This window comes from Nipponia nippon, unplaced genomic scaffold (genome assembly GCF_047370975.1).
Source record: "Nipponia nippon isolate SJK-2023a ecotype South Korea unplaced genomic scaffold, ASM4737097v1 scaffold_7, whole genome shotgun sequence".
Classification (NCBI taxonomy): domain Eukaryota; kingdom Metazoa; phylum Chordata; class Aves; order Pelecaniformes; family Threskiornithidae; genus Nipponia; species Nipponia nippon.
Genome location: NW_028262391.1, coordinates 28,569,632 through 28,584,681, shown reverse-complemented (window position 1 = coordinate 28,584,681; position 15,050 = coordinate 28,569,632).

Here is a 15,050-nt window from a genome sequence, read left to right as displayed (position 1 = left end):
TCCTGTTTGCAAGCACATTATTTAGAGGTAACAGAGTCCTCCAGTTTGCAGAGCAGAGTCTTCAGCACATACCATGTACAAGGGCCATGTACCTCAACATTACTGGGAAATATTGCCCTGCTCCTAAATGGGCTCCACTGGGACTCCCAATGGTTAAAATGCAGCTCCCAATAGTAGGCATAAAAGTTGTATTTAAGTTAAATTATCCTTGATTAGTGCTAGTATTGATAAGAAGCTGCCCTGACAGCAACTCAATGGCCACTTAATACCCTGGTCTTCATTCAGAAGGACTCTAATCTCCATAAATGACTTAAAAATTCCTTCACAATATAGGTCACATAATTAAATACTAGTACCTAGAATTATTTATGAGACTTTATAGCTATGCAAATTGAGCACTTGAAGCATTTTCATAAGTATTTATGAGTAACCACGAGAAGATCAACCCAAGCTGCCAGTTGAAAGCAAGGGTTGGGTTTTTTCCTAAAATTAGCTACCCCGCCTGTTGGTGAGAGGGCTTTTTTCCAGGTAAACAGCTGTCCTTACACCTTTGGGAGACCTGCTTTTTAGGTTTTATTTTTTAACATGAGGAGTTAGAGGTTAAATGTCACCGATTTAGTACAAAGGAAGAGGCTGTTAATGCAGCTACGGGGACAGTGTGGAAGAATGTGCCATTGTGTCTTTGCACAAGGGCAAACCCCAGCTGCAGACCCAGTGGCAAAGGTGGCCATGGACAAGCATACCTTCCTGGCCTGGGGACTATGGGGGTTATGGGGACCGCGGGGGGTTATCAGGGTCATGGGTTGCCTGTCACAGGAGTTTGGGGACCTCTTCTCACCCCACAAAGGCAGCATCGACTGGGGCAGAGCTGGTTTGGGTCACTCACAAGATCTACTGGTGGTCCCTTAGACCATGCCTCACAGCTCCTGGATGGTCACCTCTGTGATACGGCTACCTTCTTCCACAGTCCACACGTTCCCAATAGAAAGACTAATTGGAGAACAGGGTGCTTAAGGAAAAAATAAAAGCCAGTATTAAATTAATGGGGTGCTGCAAGGCAAACTTCAAACCCTGAGAAGCGTGAATCCCCAGTGGCAACCTCCCCCTGTTTCAAGCTGCCCATGTAGGCTGAGAAGGGAAGCATACATGTGTTAGTGAGCTTTCCTTGCTTCCTAGTCTGAATCAAAGCCCACTGAATTAAGGGCGGTGGAGGGGAGGGAATAAAATCCCTCTCACAATGGCTCTGAAGCAATTCCTTTACGAGATGCCCAGATATGATTAGGGTGAGGACCAGGGGAGTCACACAGAAGATGCCTCTGCTCCTCACATGGTCTGGTTTAACATGTAATAAATACAGCCAGGCTGAGAAACACCTTGTAAGGCACCACAGGCATCCACTTCCCTCTGCACAGCAGCTTGCTTATGCAGAACAACAGCCGCATCCCAGGCCAGGACCAGCAACATCCCCTCACACACACACAGACACGTATGCACACACATGCACACACGTGTGCACAATCCTGAGCTCTCAATACATGCAAAAGGCAGTGCATGCCCCATTCAGCACCAGAGCAGTCACCCTCCGCACGAGCATCAGCCTGTCTCCCCCAGATATGGTACTTCATCGCAGTGCCAAGCCCAGATGGGTGTTTCTCCTTGGAGAAACATCAGTGAGCAGGAGAATTTTTTTTCAGCTCCATTTATATTTATTCTGTTTATTTATTTCCATGTTTTTTCTCTTCACCCAGCTCACTTTTTTCCCTTTTTCCCTTTCTCACTGGCCCCAGTCTCCAGATAGCTCCAAAATTTCACAAGGAAAGAAACTGCTTTCAAGTAGGAATAAAACAAACAAGGTCATTGGAAAAGATAAAAAATAATGAGTTTCTTTTTGTAGGACTCCTTGCTCATCTCTCCCTCCCCCTCCCCTTCTTCATCTCACTCCAGAAAAAGAAAAATAAATCTTTACTAATCCCTTTGGAGGCCTGCCTCCAGATCCTCCTGCAATGCATGTTGTAGCCATGCTGAAAACAGCAGTGTGGCCTCAGACTCCATGAAAATCAGTTTATTACCCATTCCCCAAAACCTCCCTCTTCCTCCTGTCCCAGACCCACCTCCCCATGCAGGATTGTCGCAGCCCACCTCTCTGGGTCAGGCTCAGACCAGTCAATGGCCACTGATGTGGTGTCTTCTCCTGTTTTATTTAATTTTTTTTTAAGTCCTAGGGATTTGGAAAGTGATGAATATCTCCAAACTGGGTTTTAAATAGTTGGTTAAAGAGCAGTCAGCAGAGAAGTAGGAGGAAGCTCTTGGGGAATGAAGATGATTTTGGCCAACCTGTGCTGCACGGCTCCAGTGAGGTCAGCCCCACCCTGGGGCTCGGTTGCACCCCCTTCTTCTGGGGGCTTACACTGCCACGGGGTGCTCACCAAAAAAATTCACAAAAACCATATTTTTTTTCATCAGAAAACAATTTTGTTCCTACATCCATGCGGGGAGAAAAAAAGTTTTAAAAGTTGAAATTTTTTGCTCTGCCACTTTTTAAAAAGGAATGTTAATGTTCTGAAATGACATTTCAGTCTGAAATTGAATAAAACATTTCATTTGATCTAAAATTAATTGGGGTGGGGAGGAGAAGGGTTTATTTTGGTAGGGGAAAAAAAAATCAAAGGGTCTGTACTTTGCATTGATCCAAAACATTTCTTATTTGAATTTTTTTGTGGAGGATTGGGCAACAAGCTGAGTTTTTCATTTGTCCAGCTCTAAATGGAAGCCCTGAACCAGTGAGTACTTTACATTTGCAAAATGCAAAGCCTGAACAGTCCTGGTGGGAAGAGTTTGGCCCTGCTTTTGCATCCACTGTATTGGCTTGCCTGCTGATTTTAAGCCTGAGATGCTGGACACGTGGGATGGTGAGGAGGTGATCAGATCAAAGAAAGGCCACGGCATTGTCTTACCCTCTTCAAGGTGCTGTAGGGGCTCCTCTTTCTCATCAGATTTCCTAAAAAAATCAGTATGTCCCCTTTAACCTCTAATGCCACATCATGTTTTACCTCAAATTGTGTGTTAGTATTAGCAAAGGAGTTTGGAAACACCTTTGGCTGAAATGTCTGGTCCAGCCTAGCTCAGTGGTCCTGGGGATATCTTCAGATGTGCTGATCCCTGGAAGGACGAGATGGTTGGACATCCCCAGCCCTGGACTGATGCTATGAGTGCTGGTTTCATGAAATATATTTTAAGTAGAACAAGGTAAAAAAAGTCACTCACTGCAGATGTCAGCCTTCAGCAGCCCAGCCTTGATGGAGCAGTCATGGTGGCACCTGTGCCAACATAGTGTATTTCTGTACCAAGGCAAGCAGATCTACAGCAGCCTCTGTGGTTCGGTCACTGTTTTGCCAACACTGCCAGACAAGTGGGCTGCCAGGTCAGGGTGCCGTCCAGCTAACAGCAAAACCAGGCTTAGATACATCAGAAACTGGCCCAAGGTTGAATGGGCCAGCCAAGCTAGGACCATCTTGGGTTCAGTTTTGATGGTCAGCCATCTCCAAAGGAGATCCCCTGCCCTGTGGGACCAGCAGTGTGTCACATTTCCAGCTGGACACCAAGACAACCCTCTATGACACCAACCGCCCAAGTCCTTGCACTGGTCTGGGCTGTAGCCCTAAACTCATGTGATCCAATCCAGACAGCAAAGGACCTTCAGACCCTCCTCTTCCTCCCTGACGCCCCCAATTCCAACCTCAACATACGCTCTGCAGCATCAGCCTGCTCTGGAGCTGGGGAAGGCAAGTTGTCACATTATGCATCCAGCCCCTGGCAGCCCTGCCTGTACCCCTGCCCATGGCCCTGCCCAGCAAGACCTTGCTCAACCCTGGGGGCCGCCTATGCCCCTGAGCTTCCAGGCTGGCACAGAAGGCTCTTCACTGCTCTGAGCCGAACAACATCCCTGCCAGGCTGCCGACATGGCCTGCACTGAAAAACACTGATGGAGTCCAGAGCTGATGAAATCAAAAAAGCTTTAAATGAAAATTGCTCTGAAGAGCACTGCAGAGAGGGGGGAGGCAAGGGGAGGGTGCAGAGAGGAGCTCCACAGCTGTTTTCTTTCATGTCCTTTAAAGCTCCTGTTATGTTGTTTTTTTAATTAAAATGTTTTTTAGGAGGCTGCTGGGATTTACTACTCCTTGTCATTGATGGAGGTGAGGTGCACAGAGAGCATCCAAAGGCTGGTGGAGGGATAAGGGAGGCAGCGCTGCAGTGCCAAGTCCCCCAGCCATGTGTGGACGGCGCAGGGCAAGAGCGGTGGCGTGGCAGGATCAAACCTGCCCCAGCCTTACGTACACAGGTGAAGTGGAGGTGCAAGAATAAAGCATCAGTCTGACATGGATTCTGATCAAGACCCTTAGATAGGGCAGAAATAGCTCCCAGTCCCCGTGCTCGTGTCTTGCTTATCTAAACGTGTTGCTCTCTACCAGCCCCGTGGCTTAAGGCTGTGGCTGGTGAGTGAGCAGCCTGGCTGTATCTGCTTGTGGAAGTGCAGATCTGCGTAAAACTAATTCTTTCTCATAGTAAAACATGCCCTGAAACCCTTGCCTACAAAGAAATGCTGTGCTTTAATCCCAGCCAGCCTGAATTTTCTGTGTATTTGTAAAATAAATGATCTTTCTGTGCTTAGCCAAAGCAGTTATTAATGTTTTCACACCAGAAAAGACACTCATTGCAATTTCAGTACCTGCTAGTGATGAATAATGAACACCTAAAAAAAAAAATAAGTATCAGCATTTGTTTATAGGACATCAGTAATGAGAAGGCAGGGTTACGATCAACAGTTAAAACCACTGTTTGACCCATCCTTGGAGTCAAACCCCCAGAAAAGATTCTCAGCGAGATGGAAACCTTACCATAGCTCCACACTGTCGCCCTCCCTTCCTCCAGCTGTAGCACCTGACAGAGGCGAGGGGATCTGATCGTGATAAGTGGGTAAATGATAGCAGTGAGATAAGCAGCGCTCTGCTCCACGCCAGGGCTTTGCACAATATCATGGTTCATTATAAAGGAACGCAAATACCCTGGCAGAATCCTAACCTAATGAAAGTCTTATTTTCCAGAGTAACAGTTCATTACTGGACTTGCTGTGCAGTCTAAACCCCTAAGGTGGAAAAAAAAACCTATGCGGGGCTGCTGAATGTGTAGCGAAATCCTAGTAGGCTTGGACATTTGCAATTCTGCTACATCTCTCTTTGCGGGAGGGATGATGCTCCTTGCTCTGACTCAAAAGGGGTTTTTAGGACTCTAGGGGTTTTTTTAGGACTCTGTGGGTGTTTTAGGATACAGATGCTGTCCCCATGCAGTGGCAGGTGAAACACAAACACTGCTGCCCAGCCTCGTACTCACCCTGGGACACGCGATCTCTCACTGATGGTGCAAACACGGGTGTCCGTATGCAGATATTTGTGTGCAGGACACACACACAGGAGATCTGACCAGCAGCTTGGATGCCGAACTAAAACACACTTATGAACGTGGCAAGATGAGCTGGGAGAGCTACAGAGCCCCAAACACCTGAGCTCACTACACCTTCAGCTCCTTGCAGGAATCTCAGCTTTGCAGGCTGCCCTTGAGGCAATGCCTGGGGGCAGGAGGAAAGCTATGATTACAGGGGAGACTTTCCAAAGCCATATATGAAATAAAAGGGGAGGACAAGCCTTCCCCCCGCAGCATGTAGAGTCACAGCCCTTCCACTCCTCAGGACAGCCATCATGGACTGCAGTCTGTGGATGACCTGCCAGGAGCCTGCAGAGACACGTCTGGTAAAACAAAGCTGCTCATCCTTGTGTCCAGCAGTAAAAGAAGGCAAAATATTATCATCTGTGCCTTTTTTCCCCCTCATCTGTTCACAAATAGAGGGAAAAAATAGCAAGACAGCCAACCGAGAGCCTCTCCTCTGCAAGGGCATGCTGGGACCCCCAACCTGGAAGAGATGCACCTCCCAGTGCAGTGATGCTTTCATCCTGACCCAGCCAAGCATGAGCAATGCGGTGAGAGCAGAGCATGAGTCCAGCCCGAAACAATGGCTGCTTCTGCTTCCCACCCACCTCCAGTCTCTACAAGCTGGTGTTAATCCAGGTGCCTCAAGAGCAGATGTAAAACATATTCACACTCTCTTCCAGAAAAGAAGACAGAAAAAAACCCCAACCTGGCAGTGGTGCAAAGCAATAGTAACTGAGCAGGCAAATGGACAGAGAAAATACTTTCCTATTTTCTATTCCAACCTTATGCCCTCTGCTTTGGTGGTGTGATGATAGCTATGTTTTTCAACCCACCCATATGTGGCTCATTTGCCTACATTATTTGGGGATGTAGGAGACAAAGTCCCCGTGGCTTTCAGTAAAACTACATCTCTTCCTCGAAAAATGTAAGGAAGGCTCCTCACTCGCCCAGTCTGCAATGCCAGGCAGGGCAACTCCAAGGTCTGGACGTTGACTCTGAAGCCAGGGAGGGACATCAGAAAATGCAATCACTCTGTAAGCCAGAAAGCAGCAGTTACACACTGTTTCTTCACTCCGCTTTACAACCACCACCCATCTTCCGCGAATGCATCAGCTATTCTTGACAGCTAGGGCTGTTTAAAAAATGAAGACTCACTGTCAGAAATTTTGTGAAATTACAGTTATTTGTGCTTTTTCCAGGAGGGAAGAAGGCTTGTCTCTGCTAACGGCACCAACTAAAAGTCACGTACTTCGTCTAAAAGTTGCCTGTACTCTCTCTATTGTCAACAGGATGAAAAGGCCTCCAGAGAACTATTGAACCCGTCCGTCATGGATACCCCTTTGGGACAGGACAAATTGCCTTCTGGAAGAAACTTGCTTCTGCATGGACTACAGAGAGAGCTAAAATGAGCATGCACCTAATTTTTACATGATTGGTGAGGAGAGAGGAATCCCAGCCCATATGTTTAAACACGTGAGTTCTTCCATCTTGACATCCTTTGCAATTATTAGTAGCACCTCCACCCAGCTTCTTTATCCAGAATATTATTGAACATGTCCATCACTCCAATGAGGAGTTTTGCTGTAAATAATAACAAGGGAGGAGTTCTCCTCTGTGAACCGGTGTAGCCTCTGAGCCCTGCTCACCCTTCCCCAGCACACTGGCATTTTGTCTCTTTTACACCTTCCTCCCCAAAGTCAGTCTCTGTAGGCTAAGCCCAAATGAAATGCAGTAATCCCCTTCTCCACAGCAACAGTCTGAGGTGACAAAGACATCCATGAACACATATTTACTGATATTACCATTAAACCAGCCCATCTTTCCTAGTCCTATCCGGCTACAAGTGGGATCCTTCTCAATCATGGATGTCAATGCCAGCTCCCAGCAGAGCTCAAAAGAGCAAGAAAACAAAAATTAAATCACTCCTGGCTTTCACTGAACAGGTTGAGGATGACACAGTGATGGAGGAGGGAGATGCTTTACTATCTTTTAAAACAGGGATCATCAAACCATACGCACCACAGGAAACACAGCTCTGGTCCTCTAACCGAGGGTGCCTGGCTGGTGGGACTACTTGCTGGCACACATCCATCAGCCATGCAGAAGGGACATGCTCTGATGTGGGCAAAGCCCTGGCACTCACCACCTGCCAAGTGCCCTGAGGACCCATCCCCATCACCCACGTGGGATATTTCCTGGAGCAGATGCAGGTGGCAATGTCCACACAAGGTCCAGAGAGGAAAAAAACACCGAGGATCCAGGTTGGGAGGTACGTGCTGGAGCTGTGAGCTTCTCGACGCTACCTCTAGGCAGACAGAAGAGCTGCTCCACACACAGAGGTCAGGATGGTGCCTGGCGGTTTTTGAATGCCCAAAGGCCAAAGCATACCATATAAAAATAAAAACCCAATGTTCTCATCTCCACCTCCACTGTAGGCTTGAGGGGTGAATGCAAGTGATGCACTTCTGCTTCAGTTTCCCCTTGTACAAAACAGGACTAACCGCATCAAGCCACCTTCAGAAATCACATAAGGTTCTTTGGAGAAAAGGGAACCTAAAACTGGTTGGTCTATTTATAATATTTGCAGGTAATGGCATGCTAATACGACTCATTAACACTCAGACACTGCTCATTAGTGTCTTTTCACTCTTCCTTCGCAAGGCCCATATTTCTATTTTACATATAATCTATTTTATTAAGCAGTTTCTTAATAGAAAAAGGTATTATCGTCCATGCAGCTTTTTTATAAATCCCCTCGAATTTAATTAGGCCCCAAAATGTTCAAGGAAGTTTGGTTATGTAGCTAAACTTCAGAAAACTCAGTTGTAACTCCACCTCCAAAGCATTTAAGTTTTACTTAACTATGTGCTCCACATTCTTCTCCCACGTGACATCAGACAATATAATTATTCTGGTTTTCAAGATCACAGCTATCCTGGGAAAGTAAGGGCTTTTGTATTATTTCCCAATGAGTAAAACCCCAGCACCAGCCTCTGCAAGGGGCTCTGCCCACTCTTGGAAAAGAGAACATTCATTTTGCATCCCTTGGAAAATGAGAAAAACTGAGCAGGACTTTTAAAGTCCCTCCCAGCTGATTTTCCACACTGAAACATGAAACCTCCTGGGCAATGGATTCTCCTCCCGTCCTCAGTTCTCCTTGCCGTTGGGATGCTGAGGCTGAACCCCAGGACTGCAGTAGCGTTGAGGTCTACTTCAGCCAGGCTTGATTCAGTACTGGAGAAGGGAATGAACTAAAACTTGTTATTTAGTGCAGCTTGCCTGGTACTCCTGGCAGAAGCCAGGGCATCTCAAAGCCATTGGCAGAAAACTCAGCCTGAGACCAGCTTCACACCAGACCCCCGCATTCTCATCCGATCCCAGCTCACATCTAAATCTCAGACTTTGTGTGGCAACACCACCACCGGACCACTTTTCTGCCAGCAGGGTTTGCTAGAGAAAACATTCCAAATCTGAGCAGTGGTGAACCTGCAAGGCCTCCAGATGTGTCCCTGCCAGCTGGGATACACCCCCAGCCCAGGACCCGGGTCTTTACTGGGTCCCAGTGGTTATGCTTACCAGGGGCAAACACCCTCAAGCTCTCTGCTGCTACAGAGATACAACCCTGTGCAACAGGGGCAACACACATTTCAAAGCCAAGCAGTTGCCACATGTAAAGCACTCACTGTCCCTGGGCTTTGCGCTATTGCGTTGTAACCCGCAGCCTGTTTTCTAGCTGTCAAGATTTCCTCCAGCAAGCAGGATTTGCATTCGTCTGCAGCCTTGCCATCCACTCCCTTTCCCGCTGCTAAAACCTCCCCTCCCTGCCAGGTAAAGGATTTTTGAGCTGCCATTCCTCCTCATTACCATAAAACAGTTAGCTACGTATTGTTCTACTTTATGCAGAAATTGCAATTTCATCTGTAGCTTTAAAGAAATGGGAAAATGTTCTAAAACATGGGCTTTTATTGAATTAAATATTAACATAAATACAGAGCTGAATGCAGCACTGGATTATTAATTTTAATATTTAATCCAACAAGAAACCTTATGGTTGTTTTAGGGTGGTTTATTTTCTTTAATCCAATTCATTTCCTGTCAGCACTAAAATTAAGTTTTCTTAATGAAGGAAGGTGATCAGGAAAGTGTACTCTCATGGTACAGAATATTAGCGGCTGGTGACTGAGAGCATACAAATAATAAAAAGAGAAAGCAATAGCAGTAACGATACCCCTGTGTTGGCATGGACAAGCATAAAAGGAACATAATTAATACGATGCACAGCTCAGATGAATACGAGTCAGAGATTAAAGAAAGCAGGTGACCCTTAAGTGTTTGTCATTCAGAGTGAAAACAGCACAGATGGCTAACTTTGAGGATGACGTCTTTAAACACAAGCTCACCTACTGGGCAGTAACAGAAATGTTTAAGGAGACCCTTTCAGCCTGGGTCCATGCCCTCCACCTGGTGTGGCTGTCCCCATGTCAGCGCTGCATCACGACACCGAAGGCGTCAGGCTTAGTGGGGACATCGGCAGAGCTGTGTGCACCAGCTGTAGAGCCGTCCTTTAAGATGACGCTCCTCCTTCCAGCTCGATCTGGCACATCTGCCAGCTGTTGGGTCCAACAGCCCCATGCCTTTGAGGGATGCTTGCTGCGTGCTCTGTGGGACGGGTACTGGGAGTGCTGGCAAAGAGAACAGGTTGATCTTATTCATGGTAAGGGTAGCGCAGCATTTCTGTCTCTGAATTTGCCCTGGGTCTGACATTTCTCAGCCATCCTGCTGGCTGCTTGCTCCCTGATCGGGGGACAAGGTGGGGCAGGCTGCATGTCTGGGTTTTAGTGATGACATTTTAAGTTGGAGGAAGGTAGAAAAAGAAAACCAACCCGGGCAGGAAAATGCTTTGGAAAAAGTATTTTACAGCAGCTGCAGCTTGAGTAAACCAGTCTAGCGCTTTTTTATTTACACCAGGTGGGGATCTGGTCCAGAAGCTTGGGAGGACTCTTCCTTCCACAAATGGAGCAGTATCCTTTCTTCTGCTTTTTTTTTCATGCAGACTTTAGACACGCTCTGTTCTCTGCCCTGATAACACAATAACCTGGGGGCAGTTGCATTTCCACAGGACACATCATGGTGGGCAGAAAAAGCCACCTTTTCTGATATGTGATCTGTCTCTTGGGCTTTCTTTGGCTTCTTGGACAATTGCTGCTTCTCACAGTAACTACGAGGTGGGAGGTGAAGTTCTTGCTTTGGAAAGTTGCTCTGTGATACGAGCTGGGCATGCAGAGAGAGTGAGAAAGAGAGGGGCAAGCTGCTGAGGCCAGCAAAGGAGGACGAGAGGCAGTCAAGAGTGGAGGATACCAAACAAGAGAGACCAAGCTGGAGGCGGGGGATGGTGAGGATTCATTGGGATTCAGAGGCATCCAAGCGAAGGAGCAGACAGAGGCTGATCACTGATGCTGAATAGCAACAAGCTTCCCCAAGTGCTGGGCAGATACCTGCAATTATTTTCAGGCAGTGCCATCCATCTGGAACAGTGCTGGGAACGGCTGCACCTGGGGTGGCTCTTCGGACACCCCATGCCACCTTGCCCCACACACACGCTTCTCCAGGAAAGCCCGAACCCTGCCTGCTATTTCCTCCATATCTGAACACACCCTACAATAGCAACCTCCCTAAAAGCCCTGGGGACCCCCAGCATCCAGCACCCATGAAGCCACAGACGCTGGCATCAGGGGAGAGGGAGAAACCATGCAAAGGGCTTCCAGGCAGATTGAGTCAGCAGATATAAGATGGCATGGCCCTGTTAGGATTAACCCTCATTAACCCTGAAGGTCTGCCCATGAGTCTCACCTTGCCAGCAACCTAATGAAGAGCCTGGAAAGGCTGATCAGCTTGTGATGGTGAGGCATAGGTATTTTTCTCCCCAGGCTGATGCCAAGCAGAGCTGCACGCAGGCTCAGCAGGCAGGGAGAGGAAAGACGGCCCATCCATGCCAACACATCCTTATGTTTCATTGTTTAAGCTCTTAAGCTCCTGTTTGAATTTGAGCTGTAAAACATTGAACTGATTAAAAAAAAAAAAAAGTCCTCCTTAATCCAGAGAGAAGGATGAATGTTTCAACCAGCCATGTCTTTGCTGCATGGAGCTGGCTATCTCTATGAACTCTGCCATTTCCCAGGGTGACGGAAAGGGGACCAACCCTCTCCCACAGCAGGAAAGCCAAAGCTGGGTTCTGCTGGGTCCCATGACCCCCCTGCCCAGTGCCGGTGGCTAAAGGGGCAGAAAAGGCAGGAAAAAATGAGTCTGTCCTACTTGCTTCTTGCTAGAGAGGGGCCTGGAGTGCAATCCTTCGATGATATTGTAGCCTTTGGATTATTACCTGTCACTACAGAGCCAGCAAAACACACTGACCTCCAGAATCTGCCTGTGGCGGGGCTGGAGATGAAAGAGTGCCAATACAAAGAGAGCAAAGCCTGCCTTGGAAACAGTGACATGATGATTATTGCTATTGCGTATAATCACACATAATGACGGCACAGGAGAGCACTGTGGCCATAGGGAATCATTTTATCACCAGCCTCTCCTAGTCCGACAGAAAGCAACAAAGACAAATGTCCCTAAATGCTGAGGCAAGTCAACGATGAGCACGTTCAGATCTTGGTCACAAACTGGACATCTGCATTAATGATGGTGTCTCTTGGCCCACTATTGGAGCTCACATTGTGGAGGAAGTTAACATAGTTATGGGCTGCTGTGGCCGTCCTTATTTATAAGGTTTCAGTTTTTCATTTTCATGCATACACTGTTGCATACCATGGTGCGCAACCAAGCCCTGGAGTGATGAGCGCGTGAGCAGCTCCTGCCCACCCTCATCAGCCAGGCCCAAACCAGCCCTGTGGTTCTGTGCTCTCCTGGCAAAGAAAGGTGTAAAAAATATGGCAATCATAGGTGGAAAATTGGGTCTGTGAAAGGGTGCAACTGCTTGGAGTACAGCTGAAGGAAAGATGGCTGGCACTGCAGCTGCTTAAAGCTGGAGCAAGCTTGGGAAGCAAAAGGGATCCAATTTTACATGGCAGAATGGGCTGGCCCTAGACTGAGCGTTGTTCATGGCTTAGGACTATGGAAAGAGCTCATGTGTAAAGGTGGGAGCATCTTCCCCACAAAACCAGGGAGAGCCAGGGCACCAAAGCTGCTGGTGCACAAGGCAGCTTGGGTCTGGTACAACACCAGGGTCTGGGAAGCAATAGAGCTGGGACAATAAAACCTGCCTGAGTTTTTAACCAGGTTAGCCCAGATGGGAGGTCCATGCAAATACAGCCACACTGCTCCTGTGCTGGCACAGCCACATGGGGCTCAAGTCAATCCCAGTGACTCACACGCAGGTATCTGCTACCTTGCCACCACTCTACCTTGTTCAGCACAGGCAACCCAGAAGGATGAATTTGTGACTAACTTTGCCTAGCACCTTGGCAGACCCTAAGCAACCTTGTGGAGCAGAGGGAATCTGCAAAACAGCAAGAAGTGTGAGCAGATGAGAGACTGTCAGGAGTTTTTTTGTTTTACAATGATGATTTATTTGTTTTGAACCTGGTTACAAATGCTAATAGAACATGATTTTCAGCAGCATTTTTCACTCTTGTATTTTTTTCCAGGTAGAAGAAAAAAATTTGTGACAAATTCAGGAAGGACTTCCCTGTCCCTGTCATTGCAAAAAGCCACTTATGAGACCTTTTTGTTGAGATCTAGAAGTGACTTGAACAGGACTGCTGCTTGGGAGGGGAAGGTAACATCACCACGATCACACTTCCTACTCTGCAGCAACAGGGAGAGAAAAAAGGTAACAGGGAACAGAAAATATTGGTAACCCAATGATGCAACAGAGATTTCTTGCAGGGTATCCATACAAGCGATCACTAACCATGCTTGCAGGAGCAAGAGAGCTCTGGCACAGATTTACCACAGAGCATCCATTGAGAGGGGCTTGCATGGGCTGCTGGGACACAGCAGAGGAATGAATCCCACTGACCATGTGATCTCCCAGTAAAAGCTATAGCTACTCTAGCACCCGCCATACCCCCCACACCATGTGCTATGGACACATGCCACCACCAAGGCCACATGTCACACGTGGTTTGCAGGAGTCATGGTGTGATGGAGGGCTAACACTGCAGAGGCGTGGGAGGGAACAGGGGCTGGATGCTCAGGCCAGGATGGATGGACAAGAGCTAAATGCTACCCTCCTTATATATATATTTATATCCTGTTTACTCTCCTCATATATATTACCCTCCTCATATACATTTTATTTACATTCAGGTAATCCTTAAGGCAGGAAATTCCTGCTGGGTATGTCTTTACCCTTCTCTTATTTTCTTACGGACTCTCTACCTGTTGTCCCTGTCTGTAGCTATTTCTTGTCCTGCTTTTGACTTTTACCTGTCCCATTTTGCAGCAACAGAGAGGAGCCCTACCAGTGAGGCACTGAGAAATGTGTACCTGGGAGGGAGTGGTGCCACAGGCCATGAGTGCTTGAAAAATGGTGCATGGCTGTGAGAGAGTTAAGCCCTGCATATGCTGCAGTATGGCTGGCTTAAGCCATGAAAGTCTCTCCAGAGCTGCAGGTCTCCTTTAGCAGGGCTGGGAAGAATTTGCAAAGGCAGCTCAGCTCCAGCAGGGATGGACACCGCCTGCCCCAGGGCACTGTCAAGGCTGAGCCATCAGAGCGCACATTGCAAATGCACAGCACTAGTGACAAGGCAGCGGGAGCACGGTGGGAACCGTCAGGCTCCTCATCTTCCTCACACCCCTTCACTGATAATAAACTGGAGTCGCTGTTGTGAATGGGCAGAGCAAGTAGCCATGGGGGGTGCAGAGGGTGAGGAGGTGCCTCCTCCCTACCCTGCTCTTCACAGCATCCCTCCGCACTGCTCGAGGAGTGGGATGCTGCCCCTGTGGGGTCTGAGGGGTGACAGGTTAGGCATTGCTGAAGGCCACCTTAAACCTGCTCTTCTGCATCCTCACCCCTTCCCTCCACTCCAGCTGGTGGAAATCAGGGTTGTTGCCCACCATTACACGCACTGGGATGCTCTCTAACAAACAAAACACAGCTCTCTCTAGACATGCACACTTTCCTAGGATGAACTTCATCTGCTCTAGAAAGCTGATACCAATCACTTCCTTCCCCACGCCTCATTTTCTTGTTCCTTCAACTTAAATCAGTGAGGGGCTTGGAAAACTGAGTGCGATCAGTGGCCTCCAGCCTGCTACATTGAACAGTGCACATAGCAAGCATAGGGCCTTATTTCTCTCTTTGCCTGTATCAGGGGGATGGGGGCTGCCAAGATGGCTTTGCACGTGGTTGCAGAAGTCAGAAGCCCTGGCCAAAAAGGTTTGCCCCTAAAATGGCCATGCAGTTCTAGCACACCCCTTTTTCCCTTCCTTTTTCATGGGTGCCTGTTAGCACGGCCACTCTGAGGCTGCAAAGATGCCATTTACCACGAGAGGACACCATCCTACCTCCGACTTCCTCGGCGCACAACGGCTGGGTAAAAATATCCATAATAATA